The following is a 24441-nucleotide window of genomic DNA, read 5'->3' as shown; positions in this document are numbered from 1 at the left end:
TGTCTAGAGTTGTTTCCCACAGTTTTGTATCAATGAGTGACTAGATCCTGTAGATCAATCCGGCCCTGAACTTACACAGCTGATTCAGCTAATTATGGTCCGGAGTGAAGACCATGAACATGGAGCGTGCACACCTGGAACACTGAAGTGAATGGTATCTGTTAGGCCTGATCAACAATGGTTCTTTTGGGAAATTTGAGTCTTGTTTGATAAATGTGTATGTTTGCAAGTTTGGTTGATTGGTGTGTGTGTGTGTGTGTGTGTGTGTGTGTGTGTGTGTGTGTGTGTGTGTGTGTGTGTGTGTGTGTGTGTGTGTGTGTGTGTGTGTGTGTGTGTGTGTGTGTGTGTGTGTGTGTGTGTGTGTGTGTGTGTTGTGAGCTTGGATGTGTGGGGGTTGGTTGTGTACACTGTGAGCTCTGTGTTGTTTGAGCTCTTCCGTTTGATCTCCTCTCGAAGCTCCGTTAGGAAACCGCACTTTGTAGACGAGCAGCAGTAAACCCCCATAACTACACTTGAAAAGCATTGCATGTATCATCCGCTCTGTTCCATTAGAATACCTGACACATTCGGGCTTCCTGTAGAGCAAACCCTCCACTAAAGTTGCTCTATGTGGAAAGTCTGATAGAACAAAATTACTTTGACTCACTTGGTGATCTGCTAAAACGTAGGATGAAACCAGAAATAACAGAACACAATCAGGGAACATATAAAAGTAAATGATTTATTGTTACAATTGCAGTCGTTATTTTGTGACCAACTTTCCATTTAAATATTTATTTATTTTGGTTTTATTTCACCAGGTTAGTCTCATTGAGATTAAAAACCTATTTTCCAAGAGAGACCTGGCCAAAATAGTTGCTTCAGACACAATTACAACATGATACACAAAGCATGACAATTTAAATGAATTGGTGAGGTGTGTTGCATCTAGGAGTCAAAACATTGACAGCCACCCACTTTATTGTCCACCATAGATTTGACCTGATCTTTAAACTAATTCAAAAACACGAGCTCCTGCAATTTCCTGTCCTTCTGTAGCTTGTAGCAAGTGGAAGGGCCAGAGAAATAGAATGCTTTTTTACCCAGCTCTGTCCGGGCACAGTCAACAAGATACCGTCCTCTGAGCGGAGCTGATAGGTGTCATTTGTCTGCTGGGCAATGTAGGTACACAGGCAAAAGGGAAGCTGTCTCAGTATGGCCTTATCGATGAAGACATGACTATGTCTCCAAAGAGCTAAGAAAGGCCAGCTCCCTCTCATGTAGAGGGTACAGTGATGAGCGAGAGCTTTGGAGTTCAAAACTAACCGCCGTACACCTTCATTCTTCAAACATTATCTGTACATAGGTTGAAAAAAAAGTATATGCTCGGATTATAAAAGCAAATAAAAAAATGGTGTTACTACATGGAATAACAAAACAGCCTAAAATGTGTTGTTTTTATTTTTTATATATATATATATATATATATATATATATATATAAATAAAAACATATATATATATATATATATTTTTTTTTTTATACGTGGAAAATGTATGTATGTCCATAAACAATTTCTCTACAATATAAATAAATAAATATAATTCAACAAACGTGTGATATATGGTTCCAGAAGGAAATCTTAGTTCATGCAAAACAGTAGCGCAAACTTAACAAAGCAACTGAGCAAACAGGTAATGTATGTACAGTGGGGTAAAACAGTTTTTAGTCAGCCACCAATTGTGCAAGTTCTCTCACTTAAAATGATGAGAGAGGCCTGTAATTTTCATCATGGGTACACTTCAACTATGACAGACAGAATGAGGGGAAAAAAATCCAGAAAATCACATTGTAGGATTTTTAATGAATTTATTTGCAAATTATGGTGGAAAATAAGTATTTGGTCACCTACAAACAAGCAAGATTTCTGACTCTCACAGACCTTCTTTAAGAGGCTCCTCTGTCCTCCACTCGTTACCTGTATTAATGGCACCTGTTTGAACTTGTTATCAGTATAAAAGACACCTGTCCACAACCTCAAACAGTCACACTCCAAACTCCACTATGGCCAAGACCAAAGAGCTGTCAAAGGACACCAGAAACAAAATTGTAGACCTGCACCAGGCCGGGAAGACTGAATCTGCAATAGGTAAGCAGCTTGGTTTGAATAAATCAACTGTGGGAGCAATTATTAGGAAATGGAAGACATACAAGACCACTGATAATCTCCCTCGATCTGGGGCTCCACGCAAGATCTCACCCCGTGGGGCCAAAATGATCACAAGATCGGTGAGCAAAAATGTTTGACCTCCGTCATTGCCAACAAACGGTATATAACAAAGTATTGAGATAAACTTTTGTTATTGACCAAATACTTATTTTCCACCATAATTTACAAATAAATTAATGTAAAAAATCCTACAATGTGATTTTCTTTCTCATTTTGCCTGTCATAGCTGAAGTGTACCTATGATGAAAATTACAGGCCACTCTCATCTTTTTAAGTGGGAGAACTTGCACAATTGGTGGCTGACTAAATACTTTTTTTTGCCCCACTGTACATCGAACATCCAAATGGCATTAACTTGTACAGTCAATGGTTCTGTACATCAAATTGACAGTTGAGAGACTTGTCATGGACATTGTGGACCTGATTTCTCAATGCTTTACAACTATTATTCTGAGGGGTGGTGAAAGTAATGTAGCACTGAGCACATATTATTATTCTCTTCATCTCCTTTCCGGCAGAGTGCTGTATTCAGATCTGTCTGTAAGAAAGAAAGAAAGGAAGGACAGACAGACAAATGGATCAATCCATGGCTATAACTTAACGAGTTCGACAAGTTGTTTTATTTACACGGACCTCATTGTGGACAAGTTGTTTTGTTAACACTGACCTCATTGTGGACAGGTTGTTTTGTTAACACTGACCTCATTGTGGACAAGATGTTTTGTTAACACTGACCTCATTGTGGACAGGTTGTTTTGTTAACACTGACCTCATTGTGGACAAGTTGTTTTGTTAACACTGACCTCATTGTGGACAAGATGTTTTGTTAACACTGACCTCATTGTGGACAAGATGTTTTGTTAACACTGACCTCATTGTGGACAAGATGTTTTGTTAACACTGACCTCATTGTGGACAAGATGTTTTGTTAACACTGACCTCATTGTGGACTAGTTGTTTTGTTAACACTGACCTCATTGTGGACAAGTTATTTTGTTAACACTGACCTCATTGTGGACAAGTTATTTTGTTAACACTGACCTCATTGTGGACAAGTTGTTTTGTTAACACTGACCTCATTGTGGACAAGTTGTTTTGTTAACACTGACCTCATTGTGGACAAGTTGTTTTGTTAACACTGACCTCATTGTGGACAAGTTGTTTTGTTAACACTGACCTCATTGTGGACAAGTTGTTTTGTTAACACTGACCTCATTGTGGACAAGTTGTTTTGTTAACACTGACCTCATTGTGGACAAGTTGTTTTGTTAACACTGACCTCATTGTGGACAAGATGTTTTGTTAACACTGACCTCATTGTGGACAAGATGTTTTGTTAACACTGACCTCATTGTGGACAAGATGTTTTGTTAACACTGACCTCATTGTGGACAAGATGTTTTGTTAACACTGACCTCATTGTGGACAAGATGTTTTGTTAACACTGACCTCATTGTGGACAAGATGTTTTGTTAACACTGACCTCATTGTGGACAAGATGTTTTGTTAACACTGACCTCATTGTGGACAAGATGTTTTGTTAACACTGACCTCATTGTGGACAAGTTGTTTTGTTAACACTGACCTCATTGTGGACAAGTTGTTTTGTTAACACTGACCTCATTGTGGACAAGATGTTTTGTTAACACTGACCTCATTGTGGACAGGTTGTTTTGTTAACACTGACCTCATTGTGGACAAGTTGTTTTGTTAACACTGACCTCATTGTGGACAAGATGTTTTGTTAACACTGACCTCATTGTGGACAAGATGTTTTGTTAACACTGACCTCATTGTGGACAAGATGTTTTGTTAACACTGACCTCATTGTGGACAAGATGTTTTGTTAACACTGACCTCATTGTGGACTAGTTGTTTTGTTAACACTGACCTCATTGTGGACTAGTTGTTTTGTTAACACTGACCTCATTGTGGACAAGTTATTTTGTTAACACTGACCTCATTGTGGACAAGTTGTTTTGTTAACACTGACCTCATTGTGGACAAGTTGTTTTGTTAACACTGACCTCATTGTGGACAAGTTGTTTTGTTAACACTGACCTCATTGTGGACAAGTTGTTTTGTTAACACTGACCTCATTGTGGACAAGTTGTTTTGTTAACACTGACCTCATTGTGGACAAGTTGTTTTGTTAACACTGACCTCATTGTGGACAAGATGTTTTGTTAACACTGACCTCATTGTGGACAAGATGTTTTGTTAACACTGACCTCATTGTGGACAAGATGTTTTGTTAACACTGACCTCATTGTGGACAAGATGTTTTGTTAACACTGACCTCATTGTGGACAAGATGTTTTGTTAACACTGACCTCATTGTGGACAAGATGTTTTGTTAACACTGACCTCATTGTGGACAAGATGTTTTGTTAACACTGACCTCATTGTGGACAAGTTGTTTTGTTAACACTGACCTCATTGTGGACAAGTTGTTTTGTTAACACTGACCTCATTGTGGACAAGTTGTTTTGTTAACACTGACCTCATTGTGGACAAGTTGTTTTGTTAACACTGACCTCATTGTGGACAAGTTGTTTTGTTAACACTGACCTCATTGTGGACAAGATGTTTTGTTAACACTGACCTCATTGTGGACAAGATGTTTTGTTAACACTGACCTCATTGTGGACAAGTTGTTTTGTTAACACTGACCTCATTGTGGACAAGTTGTTTTGTTAACACTGACCTCATTGTGGACAAGATGTTTTGTTAACACTGACCTCATTGTGGACAAGATGTTTTGTTAACACTGACCTCATTGTGGACAAGTTGTTTTGTTAACACTGACCTCATTGTGGACAAGTTGTTTTGTTAACACTGACCTCATTGTGGACTAGATGTTTTGTTAACACTGACCTCATTGTGGACAAGTTGTTTTGTTAACACTGACCTCATTGTGGACAAGATGTTTTGTTAACACTGACCTCATTGTGGACAAGTTGTTTTGTTAACACTGACCTCATTGTGGACAAGTTGTTTTGTTAACACTGACCTCATTGTGGACAAGTTGTTTTGTTAACACTGACTTCATTGTGGACAAGATGTTTTGTTAACACTGACCTCATTGTGGACAAGATGTTTTGTTAACACTGGCCTCATTGTGGATGAGACCCATGTTGCTAGATGCTAGGGATGAAAGAGATAAATTAAATATTGCTTTACATGATTGATTATGGTCTTCATGTGTATTATTTTTGTATGTTTACTGTAAAAGATTTCATTTTTAAGAATAGCTAAATCAGAAGTGTTCACTTCTGAGTATTCAAAATTCAATGCACAATATACAAAGAAAACAACAAAGTGGGTCGGGGCTCGTCAGGTACCATTCAAATTCAAGTTGACATAGTCCTATGTTTTTTGTCTTTTGTGTGATCACTCACTTTTCTTGCCGGCGGTTAGTGTTGCTTTGGGCTGTGAGGCGATGCAGTAAACAGCTACTCCAATCAGGCAGTGGCCACCAGGACTCCCACAACCATCCCTACAGCCGTAGCTGTATCCAGTTTAATGCATTTATCACAGGCTGGACACACACACAAACACGCCATACTTACACACAATGCATGCAAGCAGTCGCACGCACAATCCCTTACACACATGTACATTATAATGACGTGTATTATAATGGCATACACACAAACAAATATTGACTTCTTCAATTCTTGTGCCATATCATTGTACATTGAGGAAAGGGGCAGTACTGTACTTACTCCGACCTTTCACATACATTTTGCGATCTTCCCTTCAGTCTTTCTTGCATACAAACTCCCCTGTGTTCTCATCCTTGTAATCCAATATATGAGTAGTTTCATTATTAGGGCTGAAAGTGAAACCATCAACACGTGATAGTGTGATCTTGTCCAAGGATTCTGCCACGTGTATTTTCAGCTGAACTAAATATATAGAAAAAAACAGCATTTGATCAAATAGATTGATAAGCCCTTTCAGGATATACATTTTTCTCTCAATCAACTTTCCCCTCATGCTCTGTTTCTGTTATTTAAGCAAATGCATATACTCTAGGCAGACATTGTCAAGTCCATAATTATTGGCACCCTTGATAAAGATCAGAAAAAAGTCAGTTTAAAATAAATAATACAAATACTGAGCTATATTGTATGCTACATTTAAAAAAATAATTTTATACTAATACAATTTCTCAGAGAAAGAGATTTTGTTTAACAAGTAATAACAAGTAGCCTTTTTTCTAAAATGTTTTATGAGACTGGAGAACATGTTGAGGGATCAGAGACCTGGCAGTGTGGTGCCAGGACAACAAAACACACATCCCGACAAGAGAGACAACACTACATAAAGAGAGACCTAAGACAACAACACAGCAATGCGGCAACACATGACAACACAGCATGGTAGCAACAGAACATGACAACAACATGGTAGCAGCATACAAAAATAGTACAAACATCCCGGTGCACAGACAACAGCACAAAGACATGAAGGTAGAGACAACAATACATCACACAAAGCAGGCCCATCTGTCAGTAAGAGAGACCATGATTGAGTCTTTGAATGAAGAGATTGAGATAAAAACTGTCCAGTTTGAGTGTTTGTTGCAGTTCGTTCCAGTCGCTAGCTGCAGCAAACTGAAAAGACGAGCGACCCAGCGATGTGTGTGCTTTGGGGACCTTTAACAGAATGTGACTGGCAGAACGGGTGTTGTATGTGGAGAATGAGGGCTGCAGTAGATATCTCAGATAGGGGGGAGTGAGGCATAAGAGGGTTTTATGTTGGACGAGCAAGGAGGCATGGCTGAGTCAAATCGGAATCCTGACTTAAAGAAGTGGCCAGGATTGAAGAGCTCAGCCATGTGTTTCTTGTCAGTAACAATCACATCATCAACTTTAAGGCACATGGGCAGCTGTGAGGAGGAGGGTTTATTCTCCAGGTCTTTAACCATTTTTCAAAACTTTTGGGGGTTTTACCCACAGAGTGAGAACTTCTCCCTAAAGTAACTAACCTTGGCCTTCCGGATAGCCTGTGTGCACTCATTTCTCATTTGCCTGAACAAGAGCCAGTCAGTCTGAGTATGTGTGTGCCGAGCCATTCACCAAATGCAATTCTTGAGGTGGAGTAACTCTGCAAGATCAATGTCGAAACAGAGGCTGAACCGGTTTTTAATTCTCATTTTCTTTACAGGGGCGTGTTTGTTAACAATACTACTGAAAATATCAAAAAAGAAGGTCCAAGTGTCTTCGACAGAGGGGATCAACCTGATTCTATACCATTTTACAGAGGCCAGTTCATGAAGGAAGGCTTGCTCATTTTTTAGCAAGTGTCGTTTCACTGAGAAGCCATTACGAACACAGGCTGTAAAAAAGTGATCACCTAAGGTCCTTACAGAAAACACCAGACTGATACGTATCAGGATTATTTGTGAGGATAACATCAAGAACATTAGCCTTTTCTGGGTGTTGGAGTCATATACCTTGTGGGATTGGTAATAATCTGATAACGATTTAGGGAGTCCCATTGCTCTAGGACTTGGTCAGGTGGTTTAAGCATGTCCTAGATTAGGTCAACTAGCAGGACAAATTCAGACTTAGTGTAAGGGGCCAGGAGAGAGCTTAGGCTAGGTAGGGTACAGGCCGGTGCTGATGGAGGACGATAGCATCCAGCAACAGTCAGAAAGTTTAATACTTAAAACCAGCAAATCAAATTGTTCAGGGACCAACTTGATGGAGGCAACCGAGCACTGAAGGTGATCCTTGGTAAAGATTGCCACTCCCCCACCTTTCAGAAGATCTGTCTTGCTCTTCCTTAACCACGTCTCAGTAATGACCAACACATCTGGATTGGAGCTGTGAACCCACACTTTCAATTGATCCATTTTAGGTAATAAGCTTCTAGGTTTCACATGCAGAGAACCCAGGCTTTTGCGAGAGCAGAAATCAGTGAAGCAGATATCAGAGCACAAATAGGAATTGGGGCTAGTAACAGTAGATGGGCCAGGGTGTACATGCACATTTCCGGATATCATTAACAGTAATATAATCAGGGCACAGCATAGGACAGGCAGAGCTCTGCAGTGTTGATTTATGACATCTGAATGTGCATCAGATGGCAACAAGATCATATTGTAGCAATTTCATCAGGTAACATGAATACAAAGCCGGAGAGAGGTGGTTAGAATAGGATGGGAGGCCAAAAGTCTGTCTAACCAATAGAGAGAAAATCCCCAGCTACAATAAATGACATTGCCACTGTAGTTTCTATATAAATAGATACACATCTAGCGCCATGTCTCCCCCTGTACCAGACAGGGGGAGACAACCAGGGCAGATGGTGAACAGATCGCTAGGTGGAATCCAAGCAGCAGGCAATGGGAGTAGGTGTCACACCTACTTGGGAGAAGCTTTTATTTCTGGAGGCAGATTTCTTGTAGAAAATGCCAGTCTCTGAAAAGCAGGAGGGGGCTTCAAGGACCTCTATGCCAGGTGGTGTCAGAGGAACGCCCCAAAACTTCTCCAAGCCACCCAAGTCATAGACTGTTCTCTCTGCTACCGCACTGCAAGCGGTACCGATGCACCAAGTCTGGAAACAACAGGATCCTGAACAGTTTTTACCCCCAAGCCAAAAGACCTCTAAATACACTGAACAAAAATATAAAAGCAACATGTAAAGTGTTGGTCAGATGTTTCATGAGCTGAAATAAAAGATCCATGAAATGTTCCATTCACACAAAAAGCATATTTCTCTCAAATTTTGTGTACAAATTAGTTTACATCCCTGTTAATGAGCATTTCTCCTTTGCCGAGATAACCCATCCACCTGACCGGTGTGGTATATCAAGAAGCTGATTCAACAGCATGATCATTACCCAGGTGCACCTTGCTCCGAGGACAATAAGAGGTCATGCTAAAATGTGCAGTTTGTCTCAACACAATTCCACAGATGTCTCAAGTTGAGGGAGCTTTTCTGACTGCAGGAATGTCCACCAGAGCTGTTGCCAGATTTTTTTCTACCATAAGCCACCTCCAACGTTGTTTTAGAGAATTTGGCAGTACGTCGAACCGGCCTCACAACCGCAGACCATGTGTATGGCGTCGTGTGAGTGAGTGGTTCGTCTTAAACAATTTTGTATAATAGTAAAACAAAAAAATACATATATTTTTACTGAATTTAGGCCTGAAATGTTACAAGAAATAACACCTTCACACAAAGATATTGATTTATCTTTATTTTGTGTCTCCTACAAACCTTTTCAATTGTAAATAAATCTTTCTCATGTCAGTGATGAAAACTTGTGTTTCGATCAATTTCAGTTTAATCCACCAGAAAAAAACATCAAAAATAATACAACAAATATTGTGGTTAAACTCAAATATACTAATTGATAAAAAATAAAAAAATACATGTTTTTTATTTTTAAAAAGAAGGTATAATCTTCGTAAATGAAATCATAAATAGGACAGGTGGAGTTGTCACGCATGCAGCTAACAAAAACATATGGAAATGTCTGCTCTACCCAAAATTACAACCAACTAATTGCAGCATTAAATCAAAAATGAAAGTGGAAGGGGGAAAAAGTAAGGAACTTGTCTGTCGGCCCTGCATTAAAGACCATAATTGGTTAAATACATTTTTGATGGATGAAAACAAGTATACCAGATTTATTTTTTAAATGACACCCGTGCCATATATATCGCAAAATAGTTGAGAAGAGATTTTTTTTTGACGTACCGATTCCATGGCACATGGTTTATGAATTGATACGGAAAACGACGCCAGATTCAAAACTTAGAATTGTTCAATTTAAAAGATTTACAAAATTATTTCAACCAATAGAATGTTATATATAATGGGATACAGCAGCCATCCCAGCTCTGCAGATTTTGCTGCGAAGAGACAGAATCATTAGACCATTTGTTTTGGTACTGTCCATATGTAGCTTGTTTTTGGTCACGGGTCCAGGAATGGCTGAAGAATTGCTATATTTACCTTGAGCTAACCCTGCAGATCGCACTACTGGGTGATCTGAAAAGTCATAGTCAATCGACCAATAATATTATAAAAATTTTAGCAAAAACAAAAAATTAAATGTACAATCTGTAGAAACAATGAGAATAGAAAAGTTCAGAACTTTTGTGAAACATCACAGCACAGATGATAAATATATGGCAAATAGAAAGAGAGATAGTTAAGAGATAGATGGGAGGGGTTGAATGGAGTTGAAGGTTGGGACTAATAGAAACTAATAACAAGATAACTCATGTAAAAGATACTGTGTCTGTAAAACATAAATAGGTTAAGAACGTTTGTCAAAGAGCACAGTTTGAAAGATACAGCAAATATAATTCAAACTGGATGGACATTAGAAATAATGGGAGAGGTAGAGGAAGGACACAGAGTAAAAACAAAATAAATAGAACAATTGTAAAATGAACTGTGTCCATAAAATGTATATAGTATGTATAATCTGTAAGTAGAAGCCTAAGCGTTGTTGTTCACTAGTTTAATCCAATTAGGAGAGGAATGGTAGGGTTAGAAAGGAATAAAGGAACATATATATTTTTTAAAGATATGTACAGTTGTCGGAAGTTTACATACACCTTAGCCAAAATAAAAAGCCTCAATTTTTCACAATTCCTGAAATGTAATCCTAGTAAAAAATACCCTGTCTTAGGTCAGTTAGGATCACCATTTTATTTTAAGAATGTGAAATGTCAGAATAATAGTAGAGAGAAGGACTATTGGCTTATGTCGATCCCGGAGCAAACATCACCCATTTTATTGCTGATGCGGAGCCCCACCGGGCCTTCACGACTGGACTACCGACGTTACCTGCCTGAGGGAGTTATCCAACTGGCCCCTCCGTCGCGACGTTACCTGAACGCCCATCTACGGCCCCACTAACCGTTAGCTGTCTTATCAGCTGCTATCTGAATAGGTCTATCAGACTATTTTTCTTGGGTCACTATAACTATATCTATTTTGCCAATTGGATTGATCCCCTCTACCACACGGAACCCCACTAATCTACCGTCGGAAACGCACAAGGTGGCTAAAAACAGACCTCCATCCTATGCTAGCTTGTTACCGATGGCCCGGCTAGCTGTCTGAATTGCCGTTACCCCAACCAACCTCACTACACACTGGACCCTTATGATCACTCAACTAAGCATGCCTCTTCTTAATGTCAATATGCCTTGTCCATTGCTTCTTCTGGTTAGTGTTTATTGGCTTACTTCACTGTAGAGCCTCTAGCCCTGCTCATTATACCTTATCCAACCTTTCAGTTCCACCACCCACACATGCGATGACATCACCAGGTTTCAATGATGTTTCTAGAGACAATATCTCTCTCATCATCACTCAATACCTAGGTTTACCTCCACTGTATTCATATCCTACCATACCTTTGTCTGTACATTATACCTTGAAGCTATTTTATCGCCCCCAGAAACCTAATTTTACTCTCTGTTCCGGACGTTCTAGACGACCAATTCTCATAGCTTTTAGCCGTACCCTTATCCTACTCCTCCTCTGTTCCTCTGGTGATGTAGAGGTGAATCCAGGCCCTGCAGTGCCGAGCTCCACTCCTATTCCCCAGGTCCTCTCTTTTGATGACTTCTGTAACCGTAATAGCCTTGGTTTCATGCATGTTAACATTAGAAGCCTCCTCCCTAAGTTTATTTTATTCACTGCTTTAGCGCACTCTGCCAACCTGGATGTTCTAGCAGTGTCTGAATCCTGGCTTCGAAAGACCACCAAAAATTCTGAAATCTCCATTCCTAACTACAACATTTTCAGACAAGATAGAACAGCCAAAGGGGGCGGTGTTGCAATCTACTGCAAAGATAAGCTGCAGAGTTATGTCCTACTATCCAGGTCTGTAACCAAGCAATTTGAAATTCTACTTTTTTTTATCTCATCCCATCAGTAGAGGATGCCTGGTTATTTTAAAAAACAAGCATGCCCCATTCAAGAAATTTAACCGACACAAAAACATCCTATGGCGTTGGCATCGAACAGCCCTCGTGATATGCAACTTTTCAGGGAAGCTAGAAACCAATATACACAGGCAGTTAGAAAAGCCAAGGCTAGCTTTTTCAAGCAGAAATTTGCTTCCTGCAACACAAACTCAAAAAAGGTTCTGGGACACTGTAAAGTCCATGGAAAATAAGAACACCTCCCTCCCAGCTGCCCACTGCACTGAGGACCTCAAACACTGTCACCACCGATAAATCCACTATAATTGAGATTTCAATAAGCATTTTTCTACGGCTGGCCATGCTTTCCACCTGGCTACCCCTACCCCGGTCAACAACACTGCATCCCCCACAGCAACTCGCCCAAGCCTTCTCCTTTTTCTCCTTCTCCCAAATCCAGTCAGCTGATGTTCTGAAAGAACAGCAAAATCTGGACCCCTACAAAACAGCTGGGCTAGACAGTCTGGACACTTTCTTTCTAAAATTATCTGCCGAAATTGTTGCAACCCCTATTACTAGCTTGTTCAACCTCTCTTTTGTGTCATCTGAGATCCCCAAAGATTGGAAAGCAGCTGCGGTCATCCCCCTCTTCAAAGGGGAGGACACTCTTGACCCAAACTGCTACAGACCTATATCTATCCTACTCTGCCTTTCTAAGGTCTTCGAAAGCTAAGTCAACAAACAGATCACCGACCATTTCGAATCCCACCATACCTTCTCCGCTATGCAATCTGGTTTCAGAGCTGGTCATGGGTGCACCTCAGCCACGCTCAAGGTCCTAAACGATATCCTAACCACCATCGATAAGAAACAATACTGTGCAGCTGTATTTATTGACCTGGCCAAGACATTCGACTCTGTCAATCACCACATCCTCATTGGCAGACTCGATAGCCTTGGTTTCTCAAATGATTGCCTCGTCTGGTTCACCAACTACTTCTCTGATAGAGTTCAGTGTGTCAAATCGGAGGGCCTGTTGTCTGGGCCTCTGGCAGTCTTTATGGGGGTGCCACAGGGTTCAATTCTTGGACCGACTCTGTTCTCTGTTATACATCAATGATGTCGCTCTTGCTGCTGGTGAGTCTCTGATCCACCTCTACGCAGACGACACCATTCTGTATACTTCTTGTCCTTCTTTGGACACGGTGTTAACACCCCTCCAGGCAAGCTTCAATGCCATACAACTCTCCTTACGTGGCCTCCAATTGCTCTTAAATACAAGTAAAACTAAATGCATGCTCTTCAACCGATCGCTGCTTGCACCTCCCCAAACGTCCAACATCACTACTCTGGAAGGTTCTGACATAGAATATGTGGAGAACTACCTAGGTGTGTGGTTAGACTGTAAACTCTCCTTCCAGACTCACATCAAACATCTTCAATCCAAAGTTAAATCTAGAATTGGCTTCCTATTTTGCAACAAAGCATCCTCACTCATGCTGCCAAACATACCCTTGTAAAACTGACCATCCTACCGATCCTCGACTTCGGCGATGTCACTTACAAAATAGCCTCCAATACCCTACTCAATAAATTGGATGCAGTCTAACACAGTGCCATCCGTTTTGTCACCAAAGCACCATATACTACCCACCACTGCGACCTGTACGCTCTCGTTGGCTTGCCCTTGCTTACATTTACATTACATTTAAGTCATTTAGCAGACGCTCTTATCCAGAGCGACTTACAAATTGGTGCATTCACCTTATGACATCCTTCATACTCATCGCCAAACCCACTGGCTCCAGGTCATCTACAAGACCCTGCTAGGTAAAGTCCCCCCTTATCTCAGCTCGCTGGTCAGCATAGCAGCACCCACCTGTAGCACATGCTCCAGCAGATATATATCTCTCTGGTCACCCCCAAAACCAATTCTTCCTTTGGTGGCCTCTCCTTCCAGTTCTCTGCTGCCAATGACTGGAACGAACTACAAAAATCTCTAAAACTGGAAACACTTATCTCCCTCACTAGCGGTCAGAGCAGTTTACAGATTACTGCACCTGTACATAGCCCATCGATAATTTAGCCCAAATAACTACCTCTCCCCCTACTGTATTTATTTATTTAGCGTTTTTGCACCCCATTATTTCTATTTCTACTCTGCACATTCTTTCACTGCAAATCGACCATTCGTGTTTTACTTGCTATATTGTATTTACTTCGTCACCATGGCCTTTTTTTGCCTTTACCTCCCTTATCTCACCTCTTTTACTCACATTGTATTTAGACTTATTTTTTTACTGTATTATTGACTGTATGTTTTTTTACTCCATGTGTAACTGTGTTGTTGTATGTGTCGAACTGCTTTGCTTTATCTTGGCCAGGTCGCAATTGTAAATGAGAACTTGTACTCAACTTGCCTACCTGGTTAAATAGAGGTGAAATAAAATAAAATAAAAATAGTCGATTTGGAAGACCTATTTGCGACCAAGCTTTAACTTCCTGACTGATGCCTTGATGTTGCTTCAATATATCGACATAATTTTCCTACGTCATGATGCCATCTATTTTGTGAAGTGCACCAGTCTCTCCTGCAGCAAAGCACCCCCACAACATGATGCTGCTACCCCCGTGCTTCACGGTTGGGATGGGGTTTTTCGGCTTGCAAGCCTCCCCCTTTTCCTCCAAACATAACGATGGTCATTATGGCTAAACAGTTCTATGGCGGTTTTGGAGCAGTCCCTTTTTCCTTTCTGAGCGGCCTTTCTGGTTACGTCGATATAGGACTCGTTTTACTGTGGATATCGATACTTTTGTACATGTTTCCTCCAGCATCTTCACAAGGTCCTTTGCTGTTGTTCTGGGATTGATTTGCACTTTTCGCACTGAAGTACATGCATCTCTAGGAGACAGAACGTGTCTCCTTCCTGAGCGGTATGCTGCGTGATCCCATGGTGTTTATACTTGCATACTATTGTTTGTACAGATGAACGTGGTACCTTCAGGCGTTTGGAAATTGTTCCCAAGGATGAACCAGACTTGTGGAGGTCTCCAATTTGTTTTCTGAGGTCTTGGCTGATATCTTTTGATCTTCCCATAATGTCAAGCAAAGAGGCACTGAGTTTGAAGGTGGGCCTTGAAATACATCCACAGGTACACCTCCAATTGACTCAAATGATGTCAATTAGCCTAATGGAAGCTTCTAAAGCCATGAAATAATTTTATGGAATTTTCCAAGTTGTTTAAAGGCACAGTCAACTTAGTGTATGTAAACTCCTGACCCACTGGAATTGTGATACAGTGAATTATAAGTGAAATAATCTGTCTGTAAACAATTGTTGGAAAAATGACTTGTGTCACGCACAATAGATGTCCTAACCGACTTGTCAAAACTATAGTTTGTTAACAAGAAATTTGTGGAGGAGTTGAAAACCGAGTTAATGACTCCAACCTAAGTGTATGTAAACTTCCGACTTCAACTATATACACACACATATGTGTGTGTGTGTGTGTATATATACATATACATACATACATAAATCTATACATACACACATACATATATGTGTGTATATATATATATTTGCCAAAAAATATATGGGGGTTGGAAGTGATGCAGACAATAACATTGATGGAAGCTACAATCTATCTGCAATATTAAACCCGATCTACCCACCAAAACTGTCTTAAAAATGTAAAACAAATAAAAGGGTCTTTAGAATAGGGGATCAAAAAACTAAAACTTACCCTTTCCTTGTCGGTTTTCAAAAAGTATTCAAAATGTCACCTTCTCATAGGGTGTGTCTGTCTCTGTGTCTATGAGGTGGTGTGTATGATTATCTTGCATTAACACCAGCGCCGTGTCTGTCCCTATTTAATACCTCAGCAACGTGAGACCGGGTTGAGTTATGGGTGATGCCACAGATCAACTTGAACATGCTGCTTTGGCAAGTACTATCACTTTGAAACAACAATGTCCCAATGTTTAATAACCAAGGGTAAGAAGAATTACATACAGGCCTACAGTAAATTGCAAAAAATAATGTAAGAGTAGTGGTTTTAGTATGTAGTATGATTTTACGATGTAGTAAACCATGATTATAATAATCACAGATCTTTAAGTCTGCAGAGTAGCCATGTGAGGAAGACAAAGAGACAACAGCTTCCTGCTTGGCAACGGTAGACCACAACACCCTGTAACCTACAACTGGCACCTGGAACAGTTACACTCTCACCCAGGCACTAAGACACAATGCCTCAAACAGTACCACCCCTATGCCTCAAACAGTACCACCCCTATGCCTCAAACACTACCACCCCTATGCCTCAAACACTACCACCCCTATGCCTCAAACACTACCACCCCTATGCCTCAAACACTACCACCCCTATGCCTCAAACACTACCACCCCTATGCCTCAAACACTACCACCCCTATGCCTCAAACACTACCACCCCTATGCCTCAAACACTACCACCCCTATGCCTCAAACAGTACCACCCCTATACCTTAAACACTACCACCCCTATACCTTAAACACTACCACCCCTATACCTTAAACACTACCACCCCTATACCTCAAACACTACCACCCCTATGTTCGACACAAATGACAATGCACTAACCACAAGTAAGACATAAAACACTTTTCTTAGAATAATTGCGGTTTACAAAATGTTGATTTTGGCCAGTCTTATTACACACAATCACATATACTCAGACAGCAATGTCAGAACCATAAAAGATAGAGCAGAATCAATTCCCTACCATCAGTGTCAAATGAACACAATCTGAGATATAATTGTCATATGTGAATGTCATCACAATTTCCATTAGACTTAAGGCTGCATTTCCTCCCACTGGCTCAGCACACTGATATGGGCTAACACTAGCTCCATTACAGCAGAACCAGTGAAGGCCAGCCCTGCACTGTCCCCTGATGATGCCCAGTCCTGACCTGCAAAGCACAGCTGACCTATGACAGCATTAATATGACAAGAAGACAGACCATTATATGTAAATCAATAGACAGTTGGTTCCTTAAGTCTCCAACCTGGGTATTTGACAGGGTAAGATTAGTGCCCCCTGCTGGTTAAATAAAAGCAAAAGCAGAATTGACTGTCCATCGTCAAATCCATAGTCATATTAATCTTAATTCGATGTATTTTATACACATATACACATAAATACAAATGTACATGTACACGTTATATACTTTGAGAAATATCTATTGTTTATGTATATATCAATAGAAAAATATCAGTTCACATAAATTGTCTTTGACATTCTTATGATATACAAAGAACATGAAGCATTCTGTAATGCAACAGGAGGTTATGGTATATGGAGATTTGGTATTTGGTATTTTATTAGGATCCCCATTAGCTACAATAGGCTTGCTGGTCGTGTGGGCTTGCTTTTACACCTGCATTGTTTGCTGTTTGGGGTTTTAGGCTGGGTTTCTGTACAGCACTTTGAGATATCAGCTGATGTACGAAGGGCTATATAAATAAATTTGATTTGATTTGATTTGATTTGATTAGCTGCTGCTTTTGCAACAGCTACTCTTCCTGGGGTCCACACAAAACATGAAACATAATACAGAACATCAATAGACAAGAACAGCTCAAGGACAGAACTACATACATTTTTTAAAGGCACACACAGCCTACATATCAATGCATGCACACAAACTATCTAGGTCAAATAGGGGAGAGGCGTTGTGTCGTGAGTTGTTGTGTCGTGAGGTGTTGTGCCGTGAGCTGTTGTGCCGTGAGTTGTTGTGCCGTGAGTTGTTGTGCCGTGAGTTGTTGTGCCGTGAGCTGTTGTGCCGTGAGCTGTTGTGCCGTGAGGCGTTGTGCCGTGAGCTGTTGTGCCGTGAGCTGTTGTGCCGTGAGCTGTTGTGCCGTGAGCTGTTGTGCCGTGAGCTGTTGTGCCGTGAGTTGTTGTGCCGTGAGGTGTTGTGCCGTGAGGTGTTGTGCCGTGAGTTGTTGTGCCGTGAGGTGTTGTGCCGTGAGACGTTGTGCCGTGAGGTGTTGTGCCGTGAGACGTTGCTTTATCGATCTTTTGAAATCATGTTTGCTTTTTATTTGAGCAATATGAGATGGAAGGAAGTTCCATCCAATAAGGGCTCTGTATAATACTGTAGGCTTTCTTGAATTTGTTCTGGATTTGGGGACTGTGATAAAACCCCTGGTGGCATGTCTGGTGGGTACGTATGTGTCAGAGCTGTGTGTAAATTGACTATGCAAACATTTTGGGATTTTCAACACATTGTTTCTTATAAAAAGAAGAGGTGATGCAGTCAGTCTCTCCTCAACTCTTAGCCAAGAGAGACTGGCATGCATAGTATTAATATCAGCCCTCTGATTACAGTGAAGAGCAAGAAGTGCCGCTCTGTTCTGGGCGGCCAGCTACAGCTTAACTAGGTCTTTCCTTGCAGCATTCAACCACACGACCAGACAATAATCAAGATAAGACTAAACTAGAGCCTGCCGAACTTGCTTTTTGGAGTGTGTGACAAAGCAGAGCATCTCTTTATTATTTATTTATTTATTTATTTATTTATCTCTTTATCACTGATACAGTATACTTCCCACACTGAGCATCAGTTTAGGTGTTTAGAGCCACAGTATACTTCCCACGCTGAGCATCAGTTTAGGTGTTTAGAGCCACAGTATACTTCCCACACTGAGCATCAGTTTAGGTGTTTAGAGCCACAGTATACTTCCCACACTGAGCATCAGTTTAGGTGTTTAGAGCCACAGTATACTTCCCACACTGAGCATCAGTTTAGGTGTTTAGAGCCACAGTATACTTCCCACACTGAGCATCAGTTTAGGTGTTTAGAGCCACAGTATACTTCCCACACTGAGCATCAGTTTAGGTGTTTAGAGCCACAGTATACTTCCCACACTGAGCATCAGTTTAGGTGTTTAGAGCCACATCAGTTTAGGTGTTTAGAGCCACACTTCCCACACTGAGCATCAGTTTAGGTGTTTAGAGCCACAGTATACTTCCCACATGGAGCATCAGTTTAGGTGTTTAGAGCCACAGTATACTTCCCACACTGAGCATCAGTTTAGGTGTTTAGAGCCATCTAAATGCATGATCTTGATTCTACAACTGCACCTTTTGATGATTCAGTTCATGGCAGTCAGAGTTATTAGCCTGGTCCCAGATCTGTTCATGATATATTGTCACACCAAACAGAGAGACAGCACAAACAGATAACTGACCAGGCTACAGATTTATTCCAGTCAGCTTGAAATACACTAAACAATTAACATAGGACCTGATATTCTGAGTTTCTGATTTTCACTGAATTAAGTTGGAATGTGATTACCTGCTGGAATAGGTTCATCTGGATAAACCCAGAGTGAGATCGCTACCTATCGCATCTCCCTGATCGGTTTCTCTTGCTGGTCTCCGCCTGTAATCATCTAAGCATCTCTATTGGTCCTTTTTGCAGATGAGATTGGCTGACAGGCAGTCGTTCACAGGTTCCTATTGGCCGGTTGAACTGTGGTTTGACCACCCAGTGGTGGGACTGTGGCATAGTAGACAGAGCCAGATCTCATCACTGCTCTTGCTGTTCACCTTATTAGATGTCGCCCACCATGGAGTACCGGGCAAAGCCCGGAGGGGGTGTCAACAACAAACTTTATAACAATGTACGGACATATGTGGTGCACGGTATACACACACACACACACACACACACACACACACACACACACACACACACACACACACACACACACACACACACACACACACACACACACACACACACACACACACACCCTTTGTAACAGCCTGAAAATATGTAACATTACATTTGTGTGGAGTGGGCCAACTAATTTCCATTCAACAGGTAAGCTAACCCTAAACTTCTGAACCCCGTCTTACCCCTCGCAGCATAGGCAGCAGACAGATCCTCCTCTTCCTCGCTCATCTTCTCCCCAAGGTGGTGTTTGGCGGCTTCTCGTGCTACAGAGTGACATAGTGATGAGGGTAGAATAACAGATGGGACGGAGTCATGGAGAAGACCACCGGGACAGGTGCCAATGCCCAGGGCACCAACATGGCCACTCTGCTTCCTGTTTTGGAATTGCTTTGCACCAATTGATGAGACTTTTACCTCGGTTCTAATGAGGTATGTCTCTCAGCAGTAGTGTCTTACCTTTACACAGGGTGCTGAGGTCCTGGAGTTGCATGTTGGAAGGTAGAGACATGTTCTCTCTGGGTAGGTATATCTTGTCTACCTTCATAGTAGGTGAATCGACACTGAAACAAGAATGATGGGGTGCATTCATTAGTGCACACCGTTGCAAACCAAAGCAATGAAAATCAGTCTCTTCTTGGATAAGTTCAGGTAAGTCCCTCCCCGTTTTGGCATGTGTGCTTCCGTTTGTTTCCTAGTGAATACATATACATACATGTAAAGTATATTATTATACAGACACTTGCCTTATATACTGTACTGTAAATACAAAGAGAGGAGCATGCGCATGCATAAATATATACCATTGAATACAATACGTAGGTATTAATAATAATAATGTACGTTACCATTTTCTCACCATTATAATCTCGACTGGCTCATCTGAAAAGGGACAGGCACAGACATTTTTCAGAGACTTAAAGTACCTCATTCATTGAATCATGAAAATACAACAGTTCCTCCCACCCTCCTTGCTCCCCTGTCTCACCGATGACGGTCTTGCCCTTGTGCAGAAGGCAGAGGATGAGAAGGGTAATGAAGCCCACTACGCCCCCTGTCAGGATGCCCAGCACCGGCACCTCCACTCTGGACTGGAGGAACACTGGAGAATACAGATACAGGATGTAGTAGAAAAAGGGTTTTTTCACACTATTGAGTGGAACCGAGCTGGGCCAAACCAAGCTATGCTCAGGTGGCCTGGTTACGCGTCCACCCTTTGCAAGACAGTCTGGTTCGGTACCATAGTGAGAAAAGGGTCAAAGTGATAACGACCTGCCAGAGTTAGGTTGCTCTGAGCTGCAACGACACTGTTGCTGGTGTTCACAGAGACGTTCCCTGATAGACTGCTCAGGGTGACCTGCAGCGTATGATTGGTCAGCCATGGGTAGCTCCGCGAGTCCAGGATGAGGAAGTCCGATGTGTTGGCCACCAGCTGGCCAGACTGGTCCACCCAGGTGATGTGGGCAGGGGGGTTGGACCGTACCAAGGAAAGAGGACCAGGGAGAGGCCAGGGTCTGAGTTTTCAGTGTAGTGAGCGTATACACGCAGAATCTCCGGCAGGACTTGGATAGAAAAGGTATGGGAACATAACAAATAAGAGGGAAACTGAGCATCACATCAGTTCAATATTACTGGGTCAGTGGTGGGATCATATTGGATATTGATATTCAATGAGAAGATCTGAGTAGGCAGAAGGACTGGGGTTAATACTGTATTTGGTTATGACACCTTAACAGCCACAAGATATAACCATATAAACACATTCCCCACAACACATTAGTAGATCATTCAACGAGCCTCCTGACACTGCACATTGAGGGTGACGGTGGAGTTGTAGCTCTCTCCACTGCGAGGGCTGGAGGCGGCACACACCAGCTCTGTATCCCACTTCCTGGCTCTCAGAGAGAAGGTGCTGTTGTGCTTGGAGTCCGATTTGAGCAGCCCAGACTCCTCCACTGATGTCATCACCAGGTGCCCAGGTGTCCGTTTGTCTGCCGGCTGTCTCTGTCGCTTCCCGTTGAGATACCACATCAGCAGGGGCGGGGCATTAGGATTCCAACCCTCTGACTGGCAGGTGAACTTGTGGGTGACATTCTCTTTCAGTGTTAGTGCAGCTTGATGCCGTCCATCAATCTTGGGATCATGTTCGATTGCACCTGGATGTAGAGAGAAGTTATGTTCAAAATATGTGCACTTGAAACCCAGTGTCCATTTAAATGTACTTTCATCTGTTTCTCATGAGAATCCTTATCCTTAATCAATATATTGTAACTCAAAGTACTCAGTAGTATACTGTGTGGTGGTATATTTTCCATGATCAAGTCTTGTTACTGACCTGTCCATGCCCGAGCCAAAGTGTGTAGCAGCAGGACAGTGGTGCCTGGCCCTTGCATCAGACACAGACACTCCATGCTCGTCCACAGGACCACCAACACCCAGCTGCTGAGACAGAGACAGACGGACGGGACGGGACGGGACGGGACAGGACAGGACAGGACAGTGATTGCTCTCCAGTGACTGAATAGAGGGATTACACAGACAAGAGAATAGACAAGGAAAACAGAGGTGGACCAACAGACAGAAACAAGACAGGGAGAGAGTGTGAGAGAGCGAACACTGACATGTAAGAATTACATTAGCCCTAGAAAGACAAGAAAACACTGACAGAAGGAAAGAAACTGGAACGAAGACAGTAAAAACACACCGGAATAAAGAGGATAGATCCCTACGAGAGACAAAGAGAATGTGGTGAACACAAGTTGAGACAGATAAACAACTAATGTGAACAGAACGTCAACAGAGGAGCAGTAGCTTCCTGGACAATCCATTAAAAAAAAGACAAAGGAACAGCCAATCAGAGAGGATACAACAGTCTATGAAAGACACAGAAATAGCCTAAGTGCATTTCTAATTATTTTTTACATTTGAGTAATTTAGCAGACACTCTTATCCAGAGCAACGTACAGTAGTGAGATCATACATTTCCATACTTTTTTCATTTTTGGTCCCCTGTGGGAATCGAACCCGCAACAATGGCGTTGCAAGTGCCATGCTCTCCCAACTGAGCCACATGGGACCATAGGCATATAAAGACACAATGAACAGTGATGAGGAGAGTTAGAGTAAGAGTTGATTATGCTCCTCACAAATAGACCCTGAATCCAAAGTATTCAATCATTTGCTGGCTGTCCAAATTTGATTTGTGAGGAGCTGCAGTGTAAATTCTGAGTAGGCCTCTATCAGTAGATTAAAAACACAGGCCTGTTTAAAAGAAGTCCGGGATTTCACACCACACATATGCAAATGAATGTGTGAAAAGGCACCAGAAATGACAAAACGCCTGATACTATTAATCACGGATGGTCATAGTCACATGATCAATGTGTCACTGCCTTCCACTAAAACAGGAATGTAAGCATGACATCAACATATAAAGCTGACGGCATGAGAATAGTATTCCCCGAATCAACAATTGTGCAATCAGTCTAGTAAATAGAGGAGTGGAAGCTTGTCATAACAAGCACAGGCACGATGGATTGAAGGGAGTAACGGACAAGAGTGGGCTAGACTCTGCACAACACACTTAATCTGCTGTGCAGGGATGCATGCAGTGTCTCAAAACACACCCACCCACACCAAACACATACACAGCAATGCACACAGCACTGTCTTTCAAACTCAGATACACCAACAAACAACACATAACAGTCCTAATCTTTCTTCCCCCATTCTTTCTTATGTTTCTCTCTCTCACACACACACGTTAGTGTTACCTTGGCATAGTCGACAGAAAGGTGGTGGGATGATTCAGCCTGTCGGTCCTCCATGCATGCAGGGTAGTAGAGGAGACGATAGGCAGCCCCACCGGCTCACTCAACTACACACACACACACACACACACACACGATCCTCCGACTGCAGCAAGCAGCATTTAGTGGCTGACGCAGGCAGTCATGCTGTCGCCACACAGATAACAAGGGGAGAGGGGGAGCGAGAGGAAAACGGGACAAGCTACACAATGCATCTGTCATTTAATGAGCCACTAACCATGTATTCCAAGGTGTGCGAGAGAAAAAGGGCGAGATGGCTGAAGGAGAGTGATGAGGGGGCAAGGTGTCAGTCTTAAGGCACAGGGACTACATTTATCCATAATTCTTGTCCATCTTCCAATCGCAGCACCCCTGCCTGCCCCTCCCCTACTACATACTACAGGGCTCCCATAGATCTGTGCTCAGCTACCGTTGCCTGAAAAGCAACTGCAGTGCAGCTCTACAGACAGACCAAAGAAGATGATCACAGAGCACTGCAGCACCGAGGTAGAGGGATGTAGATCAATAGCTTACCCAATGATCCACTTTCATCCCTACAGTGCTCCTGTGTCAGTGGCAAATAGGTCCTTTCCTTAAATCTGACAAATACAACTAGTGGAGTTATTCTTCTTACCCATGAGGATTTCAGGTTTGTGCCCCATGTATCACATACTGTCAAATATGGAGTATATGTCAGGGTTGAGGTCAATTGAGGAAGTAAACTGAAATTCCAATTCCAGTGGGAATGTCTGTTTACTTTCTGAATTGACTTTATTGAACTGGAATAG

The 24441-nt window shown here is 41.8% G+C and overlaps 1 long non-coding RNA gene and 1 pseudogene across 1 annotated transcript; both read right to left on the bottom strand.

Annotated features, from left to right (window-relative positions):
- Positions 1 to 2496: 2496 nt before the first annotated feature.
- On the bottom strand, positions 2497 to 6382 carry LOC123993970. Its single transcript, XR_006831544.1, has 3 exons — positions 5611 to 6382; positions 5291 to 5356; positions 2497 to 2747 (listed from the first exon to the last, which is right to left on the bottom strand). It is a non-coding gene; the product is annotated as an uncharacterized LOC123993970 (long non-coding RNA).
- A 13029-nt stretch (positions 6383 to 19411) lies between these two features.
- Positions 19412 to 24171, bottom strand: LOC123994237 (annotated as a pseudogene).
- Positions 24172 to 24441: the final 270 nt, after the last annotated feature.

This window comes from Oncorhynchus gorbuscha, linkage group LG13, assembly GCF_021184085.1.
Source record: "Oncorhynchus gorbuscha isolate QuinsamMale2020 ecotype Even-year linkage group LG13, OgorEven_v1.0, whole genome shotgun sequence".
In the NCBI taxonomy this organism is placed as follows: domain Eukaryota; kingdom Metazoa; phylum Chordata; class Actinopteri; order Salmoniformes; family Salmonidae; genus Oncorhynchus; species Oncorhynchus gorbuscha.
The sequence above is the reverse complement of the archived record's forward strand: the minus strand, read 5'-3'. Positions and strand labels throughout refer to the sequence as shown.